Here is a 23316-nt window from a genome sequence, read left to right as displayed (position 1 = left end):
CTCCTAAAGACAATGGCGGTGTTTATATCTGGTAGTGACATGAAAATAGGGGATTTAAATTCCCTTGTAAATCGAGCTCAACTCGCATCAGAAACACATCAACCCACTTGTACTTGTTCACCAATACTGGACTAGCTAGAAACCTTACCAACCACTCATAGCAGTCTGTCTGAGGACCATAAGACCACACTAAGATGATAAAAATTGACCATTAAGAACACTGTTTGGGCCATAGTGGCTAATTGTAACTTAGGGAAGATACCACAAAATGACTCAGGAACAAGAGCCAGGAAAGATCACATAACGAACATGGACGGTTAGAGCATCAAAATCTCCATGCCACTGTGCACCCTGAGTCGAAGAAGACATTCGGCTCATGGTACCAAGCCAGCAGTGTTGCATTCCATTCTGAAAGGAACTACAACTTGAGTGGCCACTGGGAGGAATGAGGACGAGGCTCCAAAAGAAAACAAGGTGCCTGCCAGTCCTCAAAAACCCAACAAAACTTGAAGATAAAAGAATCGCAGAAAGGCGATAAATAAGAAGCTTAAACAAGCAGATTAATGCAATGTATACTCAATCTTCAAGAATGCAAGCTGCCATCCAAATGGAAGCTCAGAACCAGACGAAGACAACGACCTAGAGCCGACTCTGGATGGCGTCAAACACTGCAAATGGACCACAACCAAAAATACGAGACCTTAGTAGGCACCACAGACAGCCAAAATAAGCGACAGTCACTGGGTCCTCAACAGGCAACTGATTATCCACCCTATGACATACGTTTACAGGCTGAAAATACAGAATCCCTGCCAAGGCTGGTAACGCACAGGGAACCATTGGAGACACTTATAAAGACAACAAGAATAATAATATCATAATAATCCACATTTATAAAGCGCAAACAATCACCCGTAAGGGTCTCTAGGCGGTGGGGGTCGTCGGAAAGATTAAGCAAGCTATTGCCCAGAGTCACATGGTGCTGGGCTAATCTGCCACCGGCGATCGAACCGTGATCCCCAGATTCCGGAGTCAGTCACCCTGGCTGCGGCGCCAAGTCCTCTCAAAGAGCAAGAAGAGCTTGTGAAAGCACCCAAACAAGTGGCAGTCCAGTCACCTTCACCATGACCAAATAGGTAGGATACACCAAAGCCATCATCCACTCTTGTTGGAACTCCCACGCTCTCGGAACCAAAAACTGATCAGGAAGCCAAGGACTGGGAACTCCCTGAAGGGTCTAAGCCTGCATTGGAAGTGACCATTAACATGATTCGTATTACCTCTAATTCCACATCCATGGCAGTCTGAAGTGGGAAATTTCCCATCTGCCATTATTCACTTTCATCAAAACGACAGGCCAATTTAGGCCTAACCTGACACGGTCACAAGAACAACTAAAAACAGTCCCCTACAGTGAAACAAGCCTAAAAGGGTGAAAGTATGACAAGGTTCACGTACTGGGAGGCAACTTGCAAGGAAGGGACTTTTCACATCACTATTTATGTTATGTGTTATGTATATGCTTTATTTCGACAACTTGTGTCACAAAAGCTTTAAAAAACATTTATGAAGAAATAGAAGAAGTGCCAATTGACATAATACAGCGAAATAGTCAAAACAGTGTACTCGGGAAGTCCATAAGAGTGCAATACTGCACCACAATAGATACTACAGTTGTCGAGAGCTACACAATAAAAGCTATTAAAAAATGTGTTAATAAAAACATAAGTGGCTTGCATTAAAACAGTTAAGGGGTGAGAACATAACAATCCTTCCTGGTATGGGCCTCATAATAAGCACAATGTGAAACCCCCAATGCATGCCCAATAAAAAACTAGGTAAGCCCTCTTTCGGGTGACAGCAGGGACAATCTAATATAAAGTGCCAGTGCATAAGATGTGGTCTCAATGGAAGATTAAACAGCCTTCACGTGCAAGAACAATTTCATCGCAACCTCTGGGGTACAATGTGAGGCCACTTCTGGTAGGCTTTTTGCCTGATTAGCCAAGCATTGCTGAGGAACTTGTCCACACCACACACGAAAAGAGGTCTTGGGTCAGACCTAAAAATGCGCAAAGCAACCCGATGGTCCTGTGTGCCCTGTTGTCGGCAGATTGGTTTTAGCCATTTGGACCTTGGTGCATTATACGCCGGACAAACAAACATAACATGAGCAACACAGCAGCAGGGACAATACTCCAATGTCTGTTTGGTTGGGTGCCATTTTGCGATTAGTGCGCAGACAGGGAGTGTGCCGAACCGAAAATGAATGTACAGCGTCCTGTCCCTCGGAACCTGAATTATATCCAAATAGGGCTGAAGGCATCTAGTCTGCTTATGCAAACAGATTTCTTCCGTCAATCTGCCCACATTGAGTTTTCTGATTTCCTTGCTGTCCACCCGTTCCCAATACAGCCGTTTGAGCTCCTCTTTACTTGGTGGATCTTGCCTGTCCCAATGTCCTTGAAAGCCCAGAGCTATCAGTGTTTTCCTAATATTTGAAATCCATCTAATTCTGTAGTCAGAATATATATATATGACCTCAGTGAGTGCTTCGGCATATTTAGAGAGTTCGGGGATCCGCCTGATACGAGCCCAGAAGAGCAGTGGGCGCAACCTTGATGTGTCACCTATCGACCGCCTGGCCATGTCAAGCATTAAAGGTGTTAGTAGGATATTATGGGGCAGCATCACCAAGTCTCTTAGGAACTTATGTTCAGATCTACAGATGTCATCGACATTATCGAATTTCCATAGCTCAGCTCCGTAAAAAGCTGTGCTGACTGCTTTGGCATCATAAACTTTGAGGGCCGGTGCAACTGGCCTACTTTGTGAGGACACCAAGATAGTCAAAGGTACCGACTCTCTCTGTGGGGTGCCACACCCAGCACAAGATTGCTTCTAAACGATTTGTGGGGGTTGAATGTCATGAACTTGGTTTTTGAGGTGTTGATGACCAGTCCCCGGGAGTCATAGAAGAGCTGAAATCTATTAAGTAATCTTTGTAATCCTGCTGGGGTCTTAGACCCCAGCAGATTACCAGTGTTGGTGCATCTGCTGGATCTTCTTGCAGAAAACTAACCACCCCATTCTTATATAAGGAGAACAGGGTGGGTGCCATGACACAACCCTGGCGGACTCCCCTGTTGACAGGGATCTGCTCCATCAGCTGACCTTGTGTTCCCCATCTCACCTGAGCATAATTACCCTCATGGAGCCGGACCAGCAGGTTGAGGATAAAAGGGGGAATACCCATGTCACTAAGTGTATGGCACAGCTTGTTCCTGGGAACCAGGTCAAAGGCAGTTTTTAGATCAATGAATGCGAGGTAAAGACTGACCTTGCCAATTACCACTGTTTTCCAGTATATAAGGAGCAGCCTGAAAACCTGCTCGATCGTTCTAGTGCTGGCCCTAAAGCCAGCCTGATATTGAGAGAGGATAGCTTTGTCTTCTGCCTTTAGTTTGATCCTCTGTAACAGAACTCTACCAAAGACCTTCTGCAACGCATCTATCAAACTAATTGGTCTATAGTTTGAAGGGTCTTCTCTAGCGCCCTTTTTTTAGAACGGGACCACCTCGGCGCCCTTCCAGGACCCCGGTACTGGGCTGCCGCTGGCAATGGCATTAACAAGGAGAAGAATGTAACATGCCCAGTTTGTAGAGTCTGCGAGAAATAAGTCACCAGGCAGACCATCTGGTCTGGCTGCTTTGGCAGGGACTATTTTCCTTAGCGCAGCCTTAATCTCAGCCAGAACAAAGGACTCACTGTCATTATCAGCATTGGAAAGGTCATAAAAGTCACATGGCTCCTTGAGTGGCATGGCCTCTGGTGCAGAATAAAGCTTCCAGAAATGGTCATGCCATTCGTGGCCTGGGATACAATTAGGGAGTGAGCATACATCTTTCTTGTTGCCCCGGGTAACTAGGGTCCAAAATAAATTGGTATCCTTGGCTAAGGTTGCTCCCTTCCATTGCTGCCAGCGTGACTAGTCCCATGTTATCTTTGCTTGATGCAAAGCTGCTCAATATTTCTTCCTAGCAACTTTAATCAGAGGACAATTCTTATCTCTGATTACTGTGGCTAGGAGCTGTTGTTTGAGCCTGCAGTCTTTCGTGTACCACGAATGGGGCCCTTTGGACGACACACTGGGCTTACTGCTCTTGCTGGGTGCTAGGATATATGTACTCAGTTGTTCCACTGTGCGTGAATGCACAGTAAGTACGTCTGCCAGTCCCCGTGGGTCGGAGACTGCAGCCTGAAGCTCTGAAGTGCTCAGGGCCAGGACTTGCCGTATACCAGCGATTTTAGATTCTTGCAATGCGACCTTGCGCAATTTTAGGAATCTTTTGCAGTTGGAAGGAACAATATCTCTAGTGGTGGTTAAGATTGGGGTGCTCTCAAGGTGGAAAGGGACATCCCACAGAGACTTCATAGTAACGCAAAGGCGATTATGGTCGCTGTTGGTAGTGGCAATGTACTGCTCGATTTTCCCGGCCTTCCGGTGTTGCAGGGCAGTCCATATGACTTCAGTCTCTTTCCATCCGAGTCTAAGGACTGGAGTAGTGAATAGGGCCTAGCTATTAGACATTTGTGACACAATCCCGTGCTCCTACCCATAGCTCAGGGCCTACACACATAGCCTAGGGGATAGGTACGGTAGCCTTGAGGATAACTTGCCCTATAGTGAGGGTATTTCATAGAGCTGTGTTGAATTCAGGCCTGGTAGGCCTGAATCGGGAAAGCATGTTTATTGAATGTATAATAGACTGAAGTCAAGGGTGGAATGTACTGCTCGATTTTCCCGGCCTTCCGGTGTTGCAGGGCAGTCCATGTGACTTCAGTCTCTTTCCATTCAAGTCTAAGGGTTAGAGTAGTGTATAGAGCCTATTTATTAGGCACTTCTTCCCCATAGATCAGGGTTTGCACACATAGCCTAGGGGATAGATTCGGTAGCCTTGAGGATAACTTGCCCTATAGTGAGGGTATTTCATGGAGCTGAATTCAGGCCTGGTAGGCCTTAAACGGGAGAGATATTAGGCACTTCAACATGATCCTGTGTCCTTCCCCCTAGATCAGGGTTTGCATACATATCCTAGGGGATGGATTTGTTAGCCTTGAGAATAACTTGCCCTATAGTGAGGGTATTGCATAGAGCTGTGTTGAATTCAGGCCTGGTAGGCCTTAAACGGGAAAGCATGTTTATTGAATGTATAATAGACTGAAGTCAAGGGTGGAATGTACTGCTCGATTTTCCCGGCCTTCCGGTGTTGCAGGGCAGTCCATGTGACTTCAGTCTCTTTCCATTCAAGTCTAAGGGTTAGAGTAGTGTATAGAGCCTATTTATTAGGCACTTCAACATGACCCTGTGTTCTTCCCCATAGATCAGGGTTTGCATACATATCCTAGGGGATAGATTCGTTAGCATTAGGGGTAATATGTTCTGTAGTAAGGGTATCTAATGGAGCTGTGCTGCATTCAGGCCTGGTAGGCCTTAAATGGGAGAGACTCCATCTTTCCTCCTGCTCTAGCAGCTTGGGAAGTTTCTAGGTCATAGGCAGTGTTTTAGTTAGAAGGTGTTATTCGCTTGGAAGAGAACCGGTTCAGGCCGGCCCTTATCGAAGGATTGTATTCTCCTTCATGCTGAAGACACTACAACAGGCCGGCCGGCTGGGAACGTGTCCTTGGCACGGGGAGGTACAGGAATTTGGTGGGCGGCAGGTTTCGAGCTGGAAATTTCCATGAGAGAATGCACATCTATATTAGTGAAAGTCTGAGGCAGAGACTGGCACTTGCTTCTAGACCGTAGGCGGCATCTGGCCGTTAGCAGTAAAGCTACTACTTATTCCAGGGAAGACAGATGATGAACCTGAATCTAAAGAGAAGAGATTAACTAATGAGGAGGAGGTTCCAGTGACTCGGGGGAAACAGAGAAGGGAGTAAATCTGTGACTGCAAAGGTGTGACTTCCAGGCGAAGCCAAGGCGCAGACGGGAAGGGAACCTAGATGACCTTTGAATATATATAACCAGGTGATGTTAACCCTCTACTATTGAAGTATATAACTTAACCTTTCACTTTCCTTGCAGGTTGTCTATTACTATTAGAGTATACAACTTAACCTTTCGCTTTTCTTTGTAGGTTACACATTATATTGCTATGTTATGCGATTGTAAATGTATGAGTAATAAAGTGTCCCGATGGTAATGTCTCAGTATGTACTGCGTGTTCTTATATGAGAAGATAGCCCATTCTTCTAGTCAGTTGTCTTGATCTGAACAGACGTGAATCCTGGACAGGTAAGCGGTAACTGAATAAGGGAGAAGGGAGCTCTTCAAACTGGAGAACAGGTTGTGCTCAACTAACAGTCTCTGTGTGATCTGATATATAAATAGTGGTCCCGATTATAATGCCCCAACATGTGCTGCGTGTTCTCGTATGAGAGGATAGCCTATTCTTCTAGTCGGTTGTCTTGATCTGAACAGATGTGAATCCTGGACAGGTAAGTAGTAACTGAATAAGGGAGAAGGGAGCTCCTCAAACCGGAGAACAGGTTGTGCTCAACTAGCGGTCTTTGTGTGATCTGATATGTGGTAGTACTGATTCCCCTGTTGTATGTCGTGGTAATCATAGGATGGGCTCGTGTTAAGGCTGCTATTTGAGGTAGGAGTATCTGGGTTCGACAGGGACCGTGAGAACTTTGCAGGCTGCCGAATGGGTAGGAGATTCTGGGTCTAACAAAGGCCGCGAGACTTTGAGTGTCGCTGCCGAATGGGTAGGAGGTTCTGGGTCTAACAAAGGCCGCGAGACTTTGAGTGTCGCTGCCGAATGGGTAGGAGGTTCTGGGTCTAACAAAGGCCGCGAGACTTTGAGTGTCGCTGCCGAATGGGTAGGAGGTTCTGGGTCTAACAAAGGCCGCGAGACTTTGAGTGTCGCTGCCGAATGGGTAGGAGGTTCTGGGTCTAACAAAAGGCCGCGAGACTTTGAGTGTCGCTGCCGAATGGGTAGGAGATTCTGGGTCTAACAAAGGCCGCGAGACTTTGAGTGTCGCTGCCGAATGGGTAGAAGAGTCTGGGTCTAACACAGGCCGCGAGACTTTGAGTGTCGCTGCCGAATGGGTAGGAGGTTCTGGGTCTAACAAAGGCCGCGAGACCTTGCGTGTCGCTGCCGAATGGGTAGGAGATTCTGGGTCTAACAAGGGCCGCGAGACTGTGGGTGTCACTGCCGAATGGGTAGGAGATTTTGGGTCTGAGATTGCGAGGCTGTGAGGCCTCCATATATAATTATAATAGGAATTCCCTGTCCTTAGGTGGTACGCATATATGTGGTTATTTAGGTGTAAAAAGGCCCTAGGGAGGGGGTAACGTTCTGGTTTGGGTTAAAAAGGCTCTGTGGAGCAGGTTCTATCAGGAGGAAAAACCCAAGCAGAACAGGCGCCCACATTCATATCTACCAAATCTCCCCAGAGCCTTACATCTAGTAAAATATAATCAATACGTGACTAACAGCTAGTTCTATTATAGGATTCACCCTGGCTGTCCGATGGAGTTCTTCCGTTTACTGCCCTCAGACACAACTCTGTGGTGAGGGCATTAAGTTGGAGTGCTAACTGTGTCCATCTTTTGACGGGGGTAAGTTTAGTGGGGGGACAGCTCATTTGTTGTCATCATCCTCAACCCAGCAAATCCTCTGCATCCAGGGGCTCGGAGGTGCAGTTGAAATTTCCTGCCACCACGACTCTAGAATGGGGTGAACAGCTAGCTAAACTTTCTTCCAATGCTGTGATAATAGGTGAGGGTCTGCCCCCTTTAGTCCCCCTTATGTAGACGTTAAACAGATCAAACATGCTCCCCCCCCCCCCGGGCCCCCTGATACTAAGTCTCAGAATATCCAGACTAGAGCTTGGTTGTAAAGTAATGTGACAGCCCAGGGCAATGTTCACCTAGATGATCAAACCCCCTGACGGGTGCCCTCTCCCCACAGTTGTTGCTGGAGAGTAAAAACAAGCATAACCTGATTTATACAGGGGGCCTGACTCCAGGTCTCTTGGAAGATGCATATGTCAAAACCCTCAATTAGATAATTCCAGTGGGGGATTGACAGTTTGCTGCTTAGCCCAGCCACGCTCCACGATAATATCTTCAGCTGATGGTGTGAAGCTGAGCTAGGTACAATGTTTCTACTTAGAATGTATTGGCTGGGCAGAGCTAAGGCTTTGGGTGATACCTGAGAATTCAAGAGTGTAAAATAATCCACACCCCGGACCCTCTGGGTGTCAACAGAGGACCTGCTTTGCCCCATGTTCCCCGGAGATCTGTCTTCGATTAGGTCAGATTCAATGCGTGCGACCGGGATATTATGGGGACTAGCCTTAGTATTTGAAAGGATGGGATATGGTCCGGGGTGCAATTGGTGCTCAGTCTGTAGTCAGTCGATAGCCTCCAATGAAGTGCTTCCGGCTAAAAGAATGGGTGGTTGCATGGTGGATAGCCTACTTTGGTTAGCAGATGGAAATCGCCTAAACTGTATAGAGGAGGTTTCAGGGGAACAGGTACGGTATTCCAGGGCAAGGAGGTTTTCAGCCAAGTCGACCCTATTCATGGTAAGCTCTATGCAATCTAATGGTTGGGCTGGAAACGTGCATCTCGGAGCCCTGGTGATGTCATCTGTATCACTGAGCTGCACCCCCTAACATGGCGAATCCAATAGATAGCTTTGTTGGTCAGGGAGTCTTCATTCTCAAAGCCATCTTTGAGCCAAGCTTGGGGACATTAACCATGAAGATTTTCAGGACATGGGACGAATGGGATGTGTCTAAGTGGTTCAGATGGTGTTGGGCCTTCTGGAGGGGGTGCTGTGCCAGGGTTGGAGTGGTGGGGCCAGTGCATTTGCAGAATCCTGGGTGGCTACGGTGCTATAAAGATCAATATGGGCGTTAATTTTGGAATTATTTGGAGGCTTGGCAATGGAGTGAGCTGAGGTGTGCTTATAAGTTGATGCAACAGAGGGGTGCAAGATGGAGCCATGGCCTATGGAACCCCTATCATGAGTGGCTGCCTCATGCGCCATGTGAGGCTGTGGGTGCTGACAAGGTGGATCCTTTTGTAATATCAGTTTGAACAGGATGGTGAGTCCTTCGATCATGGTTCTCATAGTTCCTATCTCAGACCTAAGCATATTATTAAGCTGGAGTGTGGCCTGGGGTTCTGGGTGGGGCTCTGCATTGAGCCCTACGGTAGGTAGCTGGGGCATAACTTCCCTGTAGTCATCAGGCAAGTCCGACAGTGGTAAGAACCTGTTTGCACAGGGGATAGCAGGTCCAGGCTGGTGGTTGTTAATGTAAGTAGGGGAGGTGCGAGAATGACAAGCCCTCGTGGAGTCTAATGGTGTCTCTAATGGTGTCTCCATGTTAGATGTAGGGGCCCCCTTTAGGAGGGTTTTTTGGAACATTGCTGGAATGGTGGTTGAGCGGAGTGGGCTGGTGGATTTAGAGGGGGATTGGGCAGGAGTGTGGTGCGTATTTGGTTCAGCCTCGAAGATACATTCGCACTCACTAATAAGGGTGTCTATTCGATCCAGGACGCAGTTACTTCCTGCGTGTTTGAGTGATTTCCTTGCCTTTTTCCCTTTATCAGCCCGTCCATTGCCACCACCACCTCCTCCAAATCCCTCCATTGTTTTCCTCTTACCCATATTTTTAACTCGTACAGAGTTAACTAAAAATGGCAGGAAGCAACCAAATAGCTAGTGCTCGGATCGCTGGCAAAAGTCAAGAGCAAACTCCAGCTGCAGTGGTGGAGCGTTAGTTCATAAACCCCAAAAAAGAATTCCAGTCAATAGGGTTTTCAACTTATCTCTATCCGGGGCCTGCTCATCCGAAAACAAGAAAGTAAGCACAGCACCTCAAGGAGCAGGTGTCAGTCCGCAACACAATGCCTCTTCCTGGAAAGGACGGGCAAGGACGGGCCTGCCCTTGGCCCGGGCTTTGCCCAGGCGCAGCTCACGCGCAACCCGTGTCGCAGGTGTGAAGATGCGCTTAAACGCGCTGACCTGCTGCCCTTAGCCCCTCCATCTGGGGCAGTGGATTCTAGGACAGGGAGTCCCTCTCAGGCTGTTTGCAGCGAGTCAGTGGCTGGCAAGAGTCCTGTGGCATCCCGTGTCACAGGAGTGAAGACTCGCTTAAAAGCACTGACCTGCTGCCCTTAGTCCCTCCTTCTGGGGCAGAGGATCCTGGAACAGGGAGTCCCCCTCAGGCTGTTTGCGGTGAGGCATTGGCTGGCAAGAGTCCCGTGGCGTCCCGCGAGTGAAGACATGCTTAAAAGCACTGACCTGCTGCCCTTAGCCCCTCCTTCTGGGGCAGTGGATCCTGGGAGAGGGAGTCCCTCTCAGGCTGTTTGCGGCGAGGCAGTGGCTGGCAAGAGTCCCGTGGTGTCCCCTCTTTATTATCAGAGGTTGCCGGCAATTTGGTGACATGAATGTATCCAGAGTACCAGCCAATGGGGCACTTCGATGTTTTGAACCTAAGTAGCATTCGGTGTCTCCTCCAGAAAATGTCAGAAACAAAAGGCATCTTAGGAACGAGCAACATAGTCTCGGTGGAGTTCATTGAATCTAGACCGGGTCAGCTCAATGAAATGACCAGGGTTACCTGGCTGACTGTTGAAGCAGCCAAACGGTGTTGGATACAGGCCTTGTCTTAAAAGGATGGGGATTCATGTGAACCTTTTTAAATAACCTGCTTACCCACACCCCTCTGCAAAGCAAGCAAACGAGCATTAAGACACCAGCGAGTCAAAGCAAGTGCACTGAGATTTGAAGAGTGCTCACAGTACGTTGCCAGAAAAAAACCACAAGGGCTAAACCCAGTTCTAGTTCAGGACAACAAAGAACCATACGGTAAGTCCAACAACTGGAGCTGGGTATCAGGGGCAATGAAAAGGCTCAGGCCACAGCAATGAATCGCAATTTTGGACAAAACTACTTCTGGTCAGTCAGACTGTCTGCGGATATACTCATGGAAAATCAATGGCCTGCTGAGAAAGCCAGACGACCAAGAGATGCAGGCTTACCTTAGGTCTTTCCAAGTGATCCTGCTGCAGGAAACCTGGGTAGAGAAATCATCACTAAATTAATCCCAGGCTACATTAACTTCTCAGTGCCAGCAATAAAGGAGTTGCTCCTTAGCCGCCACAATGGAGGCCTAGCAATATATGTATCAGCCTCACTCCAAAGAGATTGTAAGACAAAAATGACGACATGTCCAGGCCTGCAAATAGTTTGTGCCTCTTTCATCTGGTAAGCATCCCCAATCCCTTTGGCAATAGTGAATGTATACATGCCAATGACAGAAAAGGCGAAATGCAAACTAATGGATCACTTGAAAGCAGAGATCATGGAACTTCCAGAAGGGCTCAATGAAGCTAGTTCTCTCAGGGGACTTTAACTCAAACATGCTGCGTGCATTGCCAATAAATGAGATCCCGTCAGCCCAAATGTAACAGGGCAATCCCAGTTCATAGTATGCCTCCATCTTCTTGATTAGACGAAAAGGCCATTGAACTTGCCAGCGAACTAAAGCCTTTCAACTTAAGGGTAATTAATGGCCACTTTCCTAGGGATAGTCCACAAGTAGCTTCCTTCCACATCCACTCAAGCAGTTCCCTAATCGACTTCACAACACTATCAAACTATCTGATTCAGCTGGTGGAAAGCTTAAGGATAGCAGCAAGAGGCGCAAGTGATCACCTACTACAGGATCTGACTCTTGCTGTCAACCTAGCCCACCACGCACTAGCAGCAGAAACACACAGATCATTTTAAACAGTAAACAAGAAAAGAATAAAATGGTCAACTGGTTTGACTCACAATCTTCCGGAGCATGCAAAATAACATTTCAGAAGTGCACAGTTAAAGGGAAGGCTGATCTAACAAATTGGTCTCAGTTCACCAGGAGGCTTGCACAGCAACAATCTATGCCAGTAACAGGTCCTGGCCCACAGTCCATCAACACAAAGATTCTGTCTCCTGCAAACCAAAAAGCTTAAAACGCAAGGTAAATCAAGTGCTAAGGGCATACCAAAAGACTCAAGGCGACATGTCCCTTAAAGCTGTAGTGGCAAAAGCGAAAGCGGTCAACAGGAAACATAGCTGGGAGCTAAGAATAGAGGCCAATGACAAATCCTGGGCCATGCTACTACTCGACCTCAAAACTAAGAGACATGAGAGATTCCGTAAGACCACGAATAAACTAAACAGCCTACCTAAAGCTATAGCAACCTCAAATATATCGGAAGAGCGCTGGTCAGAGTGTCTGTCAAATCACTTTAACTGCTCTTTAGTAACAAATAACATTGAAAGCAGATCAAGCCATGTACCGCTTTGCTCTAACAGCACTAAAGGTCCCTTACAAGGGCCTCTCAAGGATATAAGTGGGGCCCAACTCAAGCCTAGCACAGCAGTAAGCGATGCAGCAATCTCAGGCCCCCGAAAGCTGCATGTGGAGATCATCAAAAATCAGATTGCAAACGGCCGCCATGAAGGGGTGCCAGGACCCAACAGCATCCCTAAGGTGATCTTTAAAGATAATTCAGAGTTTTGGCCAGAAAGCATGTAGCCGGTTTTTAATACCATCATAACAGTTAATGTTATACCAGACTCTTGGAAGAGCTCGATCATCTGCATCTATAAAGGAGGTGACAGCTCGGATCCCGCAAACTTTTGGCTAATAGCACTCCTTGAGGTAAGGTCAATGTAATTTCCAGGGTGTCTACTGGAGAAAATAACACCCTTGTCCGCAGAGCAGCATATGATCCACCCCAACAAAACATTCTTTTCAAAATTGATGGGTACAACAACAATATATTAGCTCTTTCCCTGCTAATAGATCAGTGGAAGAACAACCGCCAACCTGTCGATCTTTGCATTATTTGACCGGGTTAATTGGAGGAAATTCTGGTAGAAGCTAGTCAGCTGGAACCTTCCCCAGTCGCTGTTAAAAGCCCCCCTTCTTCTTCATATGGACACATGGGTTCAGGTTAAGTTGGGGAGCGATACCCACTTGCCTATAAAACTTAAAATAAACCAGGGCCAAAGGTCGGAGTGTGTGCTTCTCTTCTTTTCAACTTATTTCTGTTAGATTTACCACCAATCTTAGACAAGATCAATGCATATGCCCCAAATGTAGGAAGTCTGCATGTGCTTAGCCTGTTGTATGCTGATGACCTAGTTTAGGTCAGCTGCACAAAGATTGTCCTCCAAAGGCTCCTGAATGCCCTGTCAGCCTATTCAATGAAGAACCTAATGGAAATAAATATGGAAAAAAACATGGTAATAGGGAAGGACACCAGCAGCTTCATGACATGGCTACTGGAAACTGCAAAACTCGACTAAACCACTGAATATATATAACTCAGATTGCTGTTTGATAGCCTGGGGTCCTTAAAGAAGCATAAAGAATCCATGCTTCTGAAAGCCAACTCCCTACAGATGGCTTTCTATCAACTCAGAGCAAAGATCGTCAGCCCAAAGCTTACGCCATTCCTGCAAATAATTCAGGCAAAACTGGTTCCGACCCTAGCATATGGTAGTGATGCGTTAGGGAGAAGAGATGCTTTTCTGCTGGATAAGATCGTAGTTAAAACCTGTAGGTCCTTATTACATCTGACTCTGCATACAACAGCTTCTCAGTTGGGGCTGGCATTCAGTCTAACAAAATAAACTTTGGCCAGGCAAGAGGCATTAATCAAATGCTGCTTTAAGCTAAAAAATGCCAGTGCAAACACTCTGAACTAGCACCATGGCAGGAAATTGAGGAAAGAGCCACTCTCCGGCAAGAGTCTACCTGGCTTCGTCATTGACAACTCTTGGTCTATGCTCGCAATGGGACACACAGATTAGCTCGCTCCTGTTCAAAATCATGGTGAACTAACTAATCCAATAAACTTTAATGCTGATTGATAAAGCAGCGTTTTGCAAGTGATGGCACGCTTTGATGGCAATAGCCAGCTACACTTCATTGAAATCCCACTTCAGGTTTAACACTTACATCAAAGGGAAGTTTAAAAAATATTGCCTGAGGTGTCTTCCGTCACTCCCACATTAGCTGCCATAGCAACGTGCTGACGGAAGGGAGCTATGCCAGTTTGTGTCAAGAATCTGAAACAGTGCAACACTGTCGGCCTATGCAAGTCCACACTGGAGGATCATAAATACATACTAAGTGCAATGTTCTACAGCAGGGGACTACGTACTGCAAACGGGCAGTCTTAGTCTGCTTTAAATCAACAGATACTCAGAAGAACTCCAGGCTGGTAAAATACTTAATGAGAGTTGAGTGAAAACTTGAAAAGGTAACCCTTCAAACTCGCTGCCAGTACATCCAATCAGCTGGTTAAAGTGTGCCAGGGAAATAGTGTGCAATAACAAAAAGGTCATCTTAATATACCTTGAACAGGCAGGTTCTGAGCTGAGCACAGATACTTTACTGCAGTTTGCACAGTCAAGATACAACATTGACTTTTGACTACTTGCTGCAAGGTGTTGGCCAATGGTGCTGTGCCAGGAAATTTTGGAAAGTCACATCTATCGCTGAACACTGCCACTTCTACATTAGGTTGATGCCCTTCCACTGATGATGGAGGTTGATAACTATTCCCTGATTTTAACAGATCACTTTGGCCGAGTTTTGCCACTTTAATTAATCTGCCAATTCAATAAAACTGCACAGACACGATAGCTGCCGGCACTGACACCTCAGCACACTTGCATAGCCAAGCCCACATCTTATCATTTAAAGAGAGTACCTTGCACTTCAAATACACTTTAATGGTTTTTTATTCAAATGAATGAGAAATTGTTATGCATACGACTATGATTGCTCCACATATCTTTTACTCTCAATTACGCACAGGATTAAGGTTGCACAATTTTAGCATTATTTATTTGCCTTTACTGATGGGAGGTATAATGGTTTTAATTAACTATGCACCTAATAAAATACGCCACTTGAAACTAGCTACTTGAACCTACTAAACCTAACTATATTGTCACTTTAACCTTTGTTTAAAGATGACTTGTGGCATATCTATTTACCTTAAAACAAATGTAGATTTCAACCTGCACTCCAGTTAGACGATTCTGAGTAAGTAATGTAGCAATGTAATCAGAGGTGACACCTTTGCGCACCCTCACACTGGAAAGAAGATCTGTTTGAAACACTCATCGGACTGCAATACTGAAGGTGTAATATACACCATACGATGTCCATGCGGGTTGCTTTACGTGGGTAGAACTTCTCGCAAAATCAAAACAAGAATCATTGACCATAAAAGCATGATACGCACAAACAACAGAAATTCATGTTTAGCTGCACATTGGACTGACTTTCATCACACAATTCCACAACTCAGATTCACTGTTTTAGAAACAATTCCAATTCAGACAGGGTTAGATTCCCATTCACAATTAGCCCGCAGGGAAACATTTTGGATTCAGTACCTGGGTACCATAATACCAAAAGGTCTTAATAATCATTATGAGATGTTATGTTTTTTATAAGTATCTATTTATGACCATCATTACAAAGTGTCAATTGTTGCCTGTCTATTACAGATATGTGCATTTGGATCCGCATTCACTGTCAAATCATCACAGCACTAGCTCCTAGTATGTTCTTATCGTCAATAGTCGTTGACTGCACTTGTTTCCCATTGCAAGTATCTTGTTCGTAGTTTTTTTGGGTTCACACTTATTATACATAATGCTACATTTTCACACGGTGTTGTAAATTGAAACTACGATGTGATTAAGCATTTACTAAAGACATGAATTCTCCCGCCTTACACATGTCTCTTTCGTTATGTTGACTGAAGTTTGGACTCCATTTTGTATTGTCATGTCTCCACGTGCTCAACACGAGGAGAGTCCTATCTTTGTGTTAGTTGCTCTTGTAATCTGCCTAGTAACAGTCTATAAATAGTTCCTTTGTCCGTCTGGCGCATGCCCAGACTTGACCACATCTGTTATCAGTTAGTCCTTGCTTGACCATGTTTTCGCGGGCTCAAGGAGTATGTCAGCTCCGCCCACATATTGATCTTGTATTGAAAATGTCCATAAAAGGTAACATTCTTCGCCTCATGTTGTATCCTCCCACTTATGAGCCCCTCTGTTGTGTATAAAAGGGGACCGTGTACGAAAGTTCTTTGTGCTACTCTATGCAATACTGAAGGGTATTGTATGGATTGTAGGACCACCCTTAAGGGTTAATAAACTCTGTCTTTGTACTTTGCAGTTTCCGTGCCAACTTCCTTATAGATTCCATTACAGGAGAGCGAACCCTTGTGTCCTGCGGGCCTAGCTGGGGCCTGTAATCATCAATTGGCACCCGTCACGTGGGGCTCATCGGCGACTCGGATGCTCGAAGGATTGGTCGCGACGAAGGTGAGGAATTTGGCCGGGGATGTGATCACTGCCAGAGGCATTTTAGTCCTGGCATCCCGAGGTTTTTCTTCCTTCCCTTCCGACCTGACCATCTGGGTGGCGCCGGTCCTCGACTGAGACCTCTTCTGTCGGTCCTGCCGTGACAGCCGTTTGGGCGAATTTTGGAGCTTGGCAGTTGGAATCTGGACTCTTGATTGGTAAGAACCGTTGTACGGTACTTGCTCCGAGTTTTTGAAGCCTGGGTTGGCTATTTGAGTTTGATTTGTGATGACCGGTCATATCTTGTATTGATTATTGTGAGAATATATGCGTTGCAACACATATAGGCAGGTAATGTGGAGATATTTCTCCGGAACTGTGTAACTTTGAACGGCACAACGTTTAAGTGCCATTTTTTTGATAATACTGCATATTCTGCATTATTTTTGAGCATGCCTGCTTTTAGCGCACTCCGTAAGTGGTGCTGCTGCTTTGGAAACCGGTTAAACCTCGAGGAATCTGCTCCAGCTCCCCCAGAGGGGACTCCTAATAGGGATATGTATGTGAAGCATGGTCTTTCCTCCATAATGTACAGCACAGTATGGAGGAAATATACCAGAAAGGATCCTGAGTTACGGTGGCCGTTGTATGGGTCGTTTGATATGCGTAAGATTGAGTATGTGGAACAGTGTATGTGTAAACGGCGTGCTCGTCAAGACATGTTTGAATGTGTGCGATTATGGGTGAAGGAAGTGCGTGAGCGTGAGAAACGTGAGAAAGCGCTGTTTGATAAAGAGCAACGAAAGAATGATCATGTGAGAGCGCAGGAAGCAAAGCGTCGGGAGGAAAGAGAACAGACGGAGAGGCAAGAGAAAGAACGCAGGTTACAAGTCTCGGGTCAATATGCTGTTCGTCAGCCACTCTATCCTGTCCTTAATAATCATGACGATGATTTTTATTTATTAGATCGTTCTCCGCCTCCTTATGTCGGCGCGTCTGCCCCGAGGCCACAAGATTCTGGATCGGGTTCGGGTAAGGTAGACACGCGGTCCATGTTATCGGCTGAGCGAATGGGTGAGCTTCGGCAGGTTTCCTATCGTGCATGTAAGGGCAAGTTATCCCTTGCTGAGTTGTTGGATTCTTGGGAGTCGTGGCAGGATAGAGAAAGGTTGTATTTCTTGGGACACTTTTCTGATGAAGTGATTGGTGCCTTTCGGAAATATTCCAGTGTCTTTGAACCTGACGATGTGGTATTGGATGCTAAAGCATTGCGTAATGGTGTTTTCTCTCCCTCTAAGGCGCCGGAGGCGGTTCGGCGACTGTTTGCGTTGCGGGATGCGGCGAAAGACCTTAAAGAGAAAGCACGCCAACAACTCGAGGAGGAGAAGCGGTCGGATTCGCGTACCGGAGACGGCCATTCATCCACCTCTCAATCAGATAAGAGCGATCTAGTGCATGCTAAACCAATGCGAGAGGCGGCGCCTTTGTATGTTCCTCCTAAAGGAATGGGGACTAGCTCGGATATTACCTCCGCCGATGCTAAGGGATATTTTGTGTATAATTGAGTTTATACTCCCTGGCACAGGGCTGACGTCATGGCATTAAAGAATGCGTTGCCTGATCCCCGCAAGAATCCAGCGGCCTTTTACGAAGAAGTCGAGGGGGCCTTGAATTCTTGTATTATGACCTTAGCAGATATAGATTTGTTCTTTGGGCTTATTCTACCACCAGATATGTGGCGATCTGTGCGGAAGGTGGATGATGCTGCCGCTTTTAAGGCTCGATGGTCTGAGCTTGAGGATAGGGAGAGAAAGCCCGCGCAGAAACCACCTCAGATTATCTTAGATCTCCCTGCTGCTATTCTGACTAAGTTGAAGACAATCATTCCCCCTAAAAAGATTGACTGGAATATGCTAGCCTCGTGCAAGCAGAAAGTCGATGAATCAGTTGCAGATTTCTTTACGCGCTTTGAGGAGACGTTTCATGATTTTAGTGGTCAGTCTCTTACGGATGACACGGGTCGACACCTTTTTGCTGATAAATATGTGGCGAATTTATTACCGGCGATTGCAGCCCGCCTAAAAGTGAGTGAAAGTTCTTGGTCCACTGCGACCCCGACAGCCCTCCTGACTATAGCTCAGTACTATGAGCGCCAGGAGCAAGAAGCGAAGGGGCAGGAGGAGAAGAAATCGAAGGATTTAAAAACAAAGGTGATGTTAGCACAAGTATATGGTCCGCCCCGACGGGGTGTAAATAGAGGTAGGGGAGGATTTTATGGTCCTCCCTCGGGCCGATCTGATCTGAATAGGAATCAATGTGCGTATTGTAAGCAATCGGGACACTGGGCCAGAGATTGCCCAGCGTTGCATGCTTCGCGTCAGGGACACAATCAGGGTGGCCCGAGAGGTAGAGGGGGTTTCTCGAATTTTAGAGGGAATTCTAATGATCACGCTCGTTTTGACCCTGCCGGGCAGCAACGAGATAGGTCTAATGTTTTCGATCGACAAAACCAGTATCAAGTGTCGGGGATTGACCGTTCTGGGTACCATGATCCTCAGCATGCATAGGAATGCGTTGGATGGGGGTTAGAATCAGTTGAGGTGCCGGTTGATCAGAAGGGTCCTTACGTATCAGCTGAGGTTTTGGGTTCTACTGATCAGTTCCTAGTGGATACAGGAGCGACTCGTAGTGCGCTGTCTAAACAATTGGTTCCGAGGGCTCCCCCATCTGGCTTAATGGTTACATCGGTAGGGTTTGATGGTACACTCTCCCGAAGCCCTCTTTCGCGGCCCCTCACATTTCAGGTTGATTCCTTTTCTGCGCCCTGTCCGTTTTTGCTTGCCCCGAACACGCCGGACAATATTATGGGCCTTGATATGCTGAAGCACTTCAGAGCTACGATCCGCTGTTCCCCTGCTGGAGTGCGGGTGATATTGAATGACAATTACCCCCTGTCTGGACGGATGTGTGTGGTTACAGAAGATGCTGTGTTAGCTACCCTCCCTTGTGCTCTGTGGGCCACCTCGGATACTGATGTGGGACAGATGGTGATTCCGCCTGTTCACATTAGTGTCCAGGAGGGGGCGGTGTTACCACGCCTTCCACAGTATCGTATTTCGCAGGAGGGGGAAGAGGCTCTTATACAGATTGTGCAGGATTTGATTAAGATGGGAGTAGTGGAAGAAGTTCCCTATAACGTTTGTAATAGCCCGGTTCTACCCATTTTGAAAAAGGATACGGATGCCAAAGTCTATCGGTTTATCATTGATTTGAGAGAAGTGAGCAAGATCGTGATACCCCAGTACCCAGTGGTCTCTGATATCACGACGTTGCTTACTTTGGTCCCGCCTACGGCGACCACGTTTTCAGTTATTGATTTGAAAAATGCCTTCTTTTCAATTCCCATTCATCCCGATAGTCGATACCTTTTTGGTTTCACTCTAAATAATAGGTCTTACCGATTTTGTAGAATACCTCAGGGCTACACAGAAAGCCCTAGCATTTACAGTCAAGCTTTGAAAAGACAATTGGACTCCTTTGTTCTGCCTGAGGGTGTCGCCCTCATTCAATATGTCGATGACATCTTGTTGGCGGCCGACACTTCGGAGTTGTGCGAAAGGAGTACGTTGTCCTTGCTTTCCTTTTTGGCATCCCACAATCACAAAGTCTCTCGGAAAAAGTTGCAATTCTGTAGACCAAAGGTGACTTATCTGGGTCACCTTTGGTCTAAGGAGGGGCGTGCACTCACACCAGATCGTGTCCAAGTGATTCTGGACACGCCGACGCCGTCCACGCAGAAGGACGTGCGTGCATTTTTGGGTCTCGTGTCGTTTTGTAGGCAATGGATACTAGGGTTTTCACACATAGCTAAGCCATTGTTAGCCCTTTTGACAAAAGACACACCTATCCCGCTTCCTTGGACGAATGAGTGTGACACTGCCTTTCAGAAACTGCGACAGGCTCTCTGTTCAGCACCAGTGTTAGGGACTCCTGATTATACCAAACCTTTTTCGCTGTATGTGCATGAGAATGATGGATGTGCATTATCAGTTTTAGTGCAGATGCACGGCGACAAGCAGCGCCCTTGTGCATATTTTTCGGCTGTACTTGATCCTGTTGCCCGAGCATTGCCTGGTTGTTTTCGCTCGGTTGCGGCAACAGCTGTGTCAATACGCCAAAGCGAGGGAATTGTGTTATCTCATAAGCTGTTGGTATTAGTCCCCCACGCTGTTGACGCCTTGCTTAATCAGACAAAGACTCAGCATTTGACCAGTGCCCGTTTAACGGGATATGAGCTGACGCTTTTGGCTCCTCATATTACGTTAAAGAGGTGCGTGACGTTAAATCCTGCCACATTGTTGCCATACCCCGAGACTCGGTCTGAGGCACGGAAAGCACATGATTGTATCCTTGTGACCGAGGAACAAACAAAGGGTCGTATTGATCTCCAGGATACGCCCTTTTCAGATGTAGATGGAGAACTGTGGGTGGATGGGTCATGCCTGAAGCTACCAGATGGTACGACTTCAGCAGCGTATGCGATTACCACATTGCAAACAATAGTGGAGACAGCACGCATACCACAGAAATCAGCTCAGGCAGCGGAACTGATAGCATTAACACGAGCATGTGAGCTCAGTACAGGATTGTGTGTGAATGTTTATACAGATAGCCGCTATGCCTTTGGAGTAGCGCACGATTTCGGCCTGCTCTGGAAGGAAAGAGGGTTCTTAACGTCACATGGAGTACAAATAATGCATGGGGAGTTAGTTCATAATCTTTTAACTGCATTGACATATCCGAAGAAAATTGCCATCGTTAAATGTAGCGCCCATAGGAAAGTAGTCGATAAAGTTGGAGAAGGGAATGCGTTAGCAGACCGGGTGGCACGGGAGACTGCGATGCAGCCCGGTGCTACTGCCATGTATGTAGTGAAGTCGCAAGTAGAAAGATGGCATGATGCGAAGGAAGAAGTGCGTGAAATACAGAGGTCCGCTTCTGACAAAGAACGGGAGCAATGGTCCAGTGAGGGAGAATTGGATGATGAGGGCTGCTGGAGAAATAAGCAGATGGATAGATGGAAATTACCCACGGCTTTTGTACAACCTATGGTTCAGATGGCACATGGGCTAGCACATGTTGGAGCTTCCGCAATTGTAAAATTGCTTACCCAAGTCTGGGAGCATCCAGAGATTGCTAGCACCGCAAAGAGGGTGGTGCAGACCTGTATGATCTGCCTGAGGTACAACCCAGGAAAGGGTACTCGAACCCCAGCAGGAGGGTTTGTAACACCTACTGCACCCTTTGAGGTTTTGCAGATGGATTACATCCAGCTTGAGCGTTGTAACAATTTGAAGTATGTTCTAGTAGTGGTGTGTGCCTTTAGCAAATGGGTTGAGGCATACCCTACGAAGGACAATACTGCAATGACTACCGCCAAGATGCTGTTGAAGGAGTTCTTCCCTCGATATGGCGTTTGTAGACTTCTGTGGAGTGATAACGGACCCCACTTTATAGCGGATGTTATAAAGTATGTTTTGAAGGGTCTAGGCATCACCCAGAAGTTCCACGCAGTATTCCACCCTCAATCTGCAGGACTAGTCGAGAAGTATAATGGTACACTGAAGCTCAAGATCGCTAAAATTCAAGCTTCGACGTCTTTGACTTGGCCAGATGCTTTACCGCTGGCGTTGTTGTCAATTAGATCGGTGCCACACTCTCGAATCGGTCCTACACCTTACGAGATTGTCTTTGGACGTCCAATGAATATTTGGGGTCCACCAAAACCTAAGACTGTGCATGATGTACCTTGTGTAATGATGAATGATTATCTGGCACAGTTAACGGATAACTTGGTTTCTATTCATCAACAGGTCCGGGAGGCGCTACCTGATCGGTCCACCGGCGAAGGACATAGTCTCCGGCCTGGAGACTATGTCATGGTGAAAATCTTTGACAGGACGAACAGCCTGGAGCCGAGATGGGTTGGTCCTGAGCAAGTCTTACTGGCAACGAGGACGGCTGTGCGAGTTTCCAACAGAAAGAATTGGATCCATTCCCTGCACTGCCGCAAAGTACCGCCCGGATTGGTGGAGCCTGCTGTATTGACCGATCAACGAGAGATTCTGACCACAGAGAAAGGCCGTGCTGTGGAATCGAACGACGCTGAGGAGGTCTTTCCGGACCACGCGGCTCCTGGAGGAAAGCGATATCATCTGAGGCCAAGAAAGTGAATCCTTCAGTATCGCGACATGTTGTCAGAACGGCCCTTGGGTTAGTGAAACGGAGAGCCAATGAGGCAAGGGGGGGGGGATCAGCCCTGCATTAGTGTAGCGACACCCGTCTTGGCCCGTTGGTGAAGAAATCGACCGCTGCCCAAGGGGAAGAGTTCTGACAAACCTTTTAGTTTCAGGAAGATATTGATTCTCTATTCTGACATGGAGAAAAAGAAGATCCTTTGTGCGACAGGTTTTATGCTCACAGTAGCTATTGTTGGGATAACCACATGGTTTGTGGAGGATGTGACTCCTGCTCGAGAGTTACTTGTGTTGACCACTCCAGTGCCTGAGGAGCACTACTTCTATACCCTTCCGTATCAAGAATTGAAGCATCGTCAGTCTTATTTAAATAACACTTTCATCCAGATGTTGCATCATACCCACGTTGCCACAAATGCTACGAACTGTTGGATATGTGGTATGATGCCAGCTCATCAGAAGAAAGGAGGAACGCCATTCATACCTCTTCCTTTCTCTCATAATGGCTCTTGTAGAGCATGGTACACTTTGCTTTTTGCCACTCGGAAACCCACAGTGGGACGATTACTCTTCAGACTCAATAAAGAATGTCATCAGGATAAAGATGGATATCCGCAAGCGAATGGGACAATTTGGGAATGGGA

General features: G+C 46.7%; 1 protein-coding gene and 1 long non-coding RNA gene across 2 annotated transcripts in view; one reads left to right on the top strand and one right to left on the bottom strand.

The window, feature by feature from the left end:
• TLL2 (tolloid like 2) overlaps positions 1-23316 on the bottom strand; it is a 2438103-nt gene that overhangs the window by 328178 nt on the left and 2086609 nt on the right. The gene's annotated exons all lie outside the window — the stretch shown is intronic.
• Positions 4492-6206, top strand: LOC146867155 (uncharacterized). Its single transcript, XR_014961089.1, has 2 exons — positions 4492-4654; positions 4948-6206. It is a non-coding gene; the product is annotated as an uncharacterized LOC146867155 (long non-coding RNA).

Source organism: Triturus cristatus, chromosome 1_2, assembly GCF_964204655.1.
Source record: "Triturus cristatus chromosome 1_2, aTriCri1.1, whole genome shotgun sequence".
NCBI lineage: Eukaryota > Metazoa > Chordata > Amphibia > Caudata > Salamandridae > Triturus > Triturus cristatus.
The sequence above is the reverse complement of the archived record's forward strand: the minus strand, read 5'-3'. Positions and strand labels throughout refer to the sequence as shown.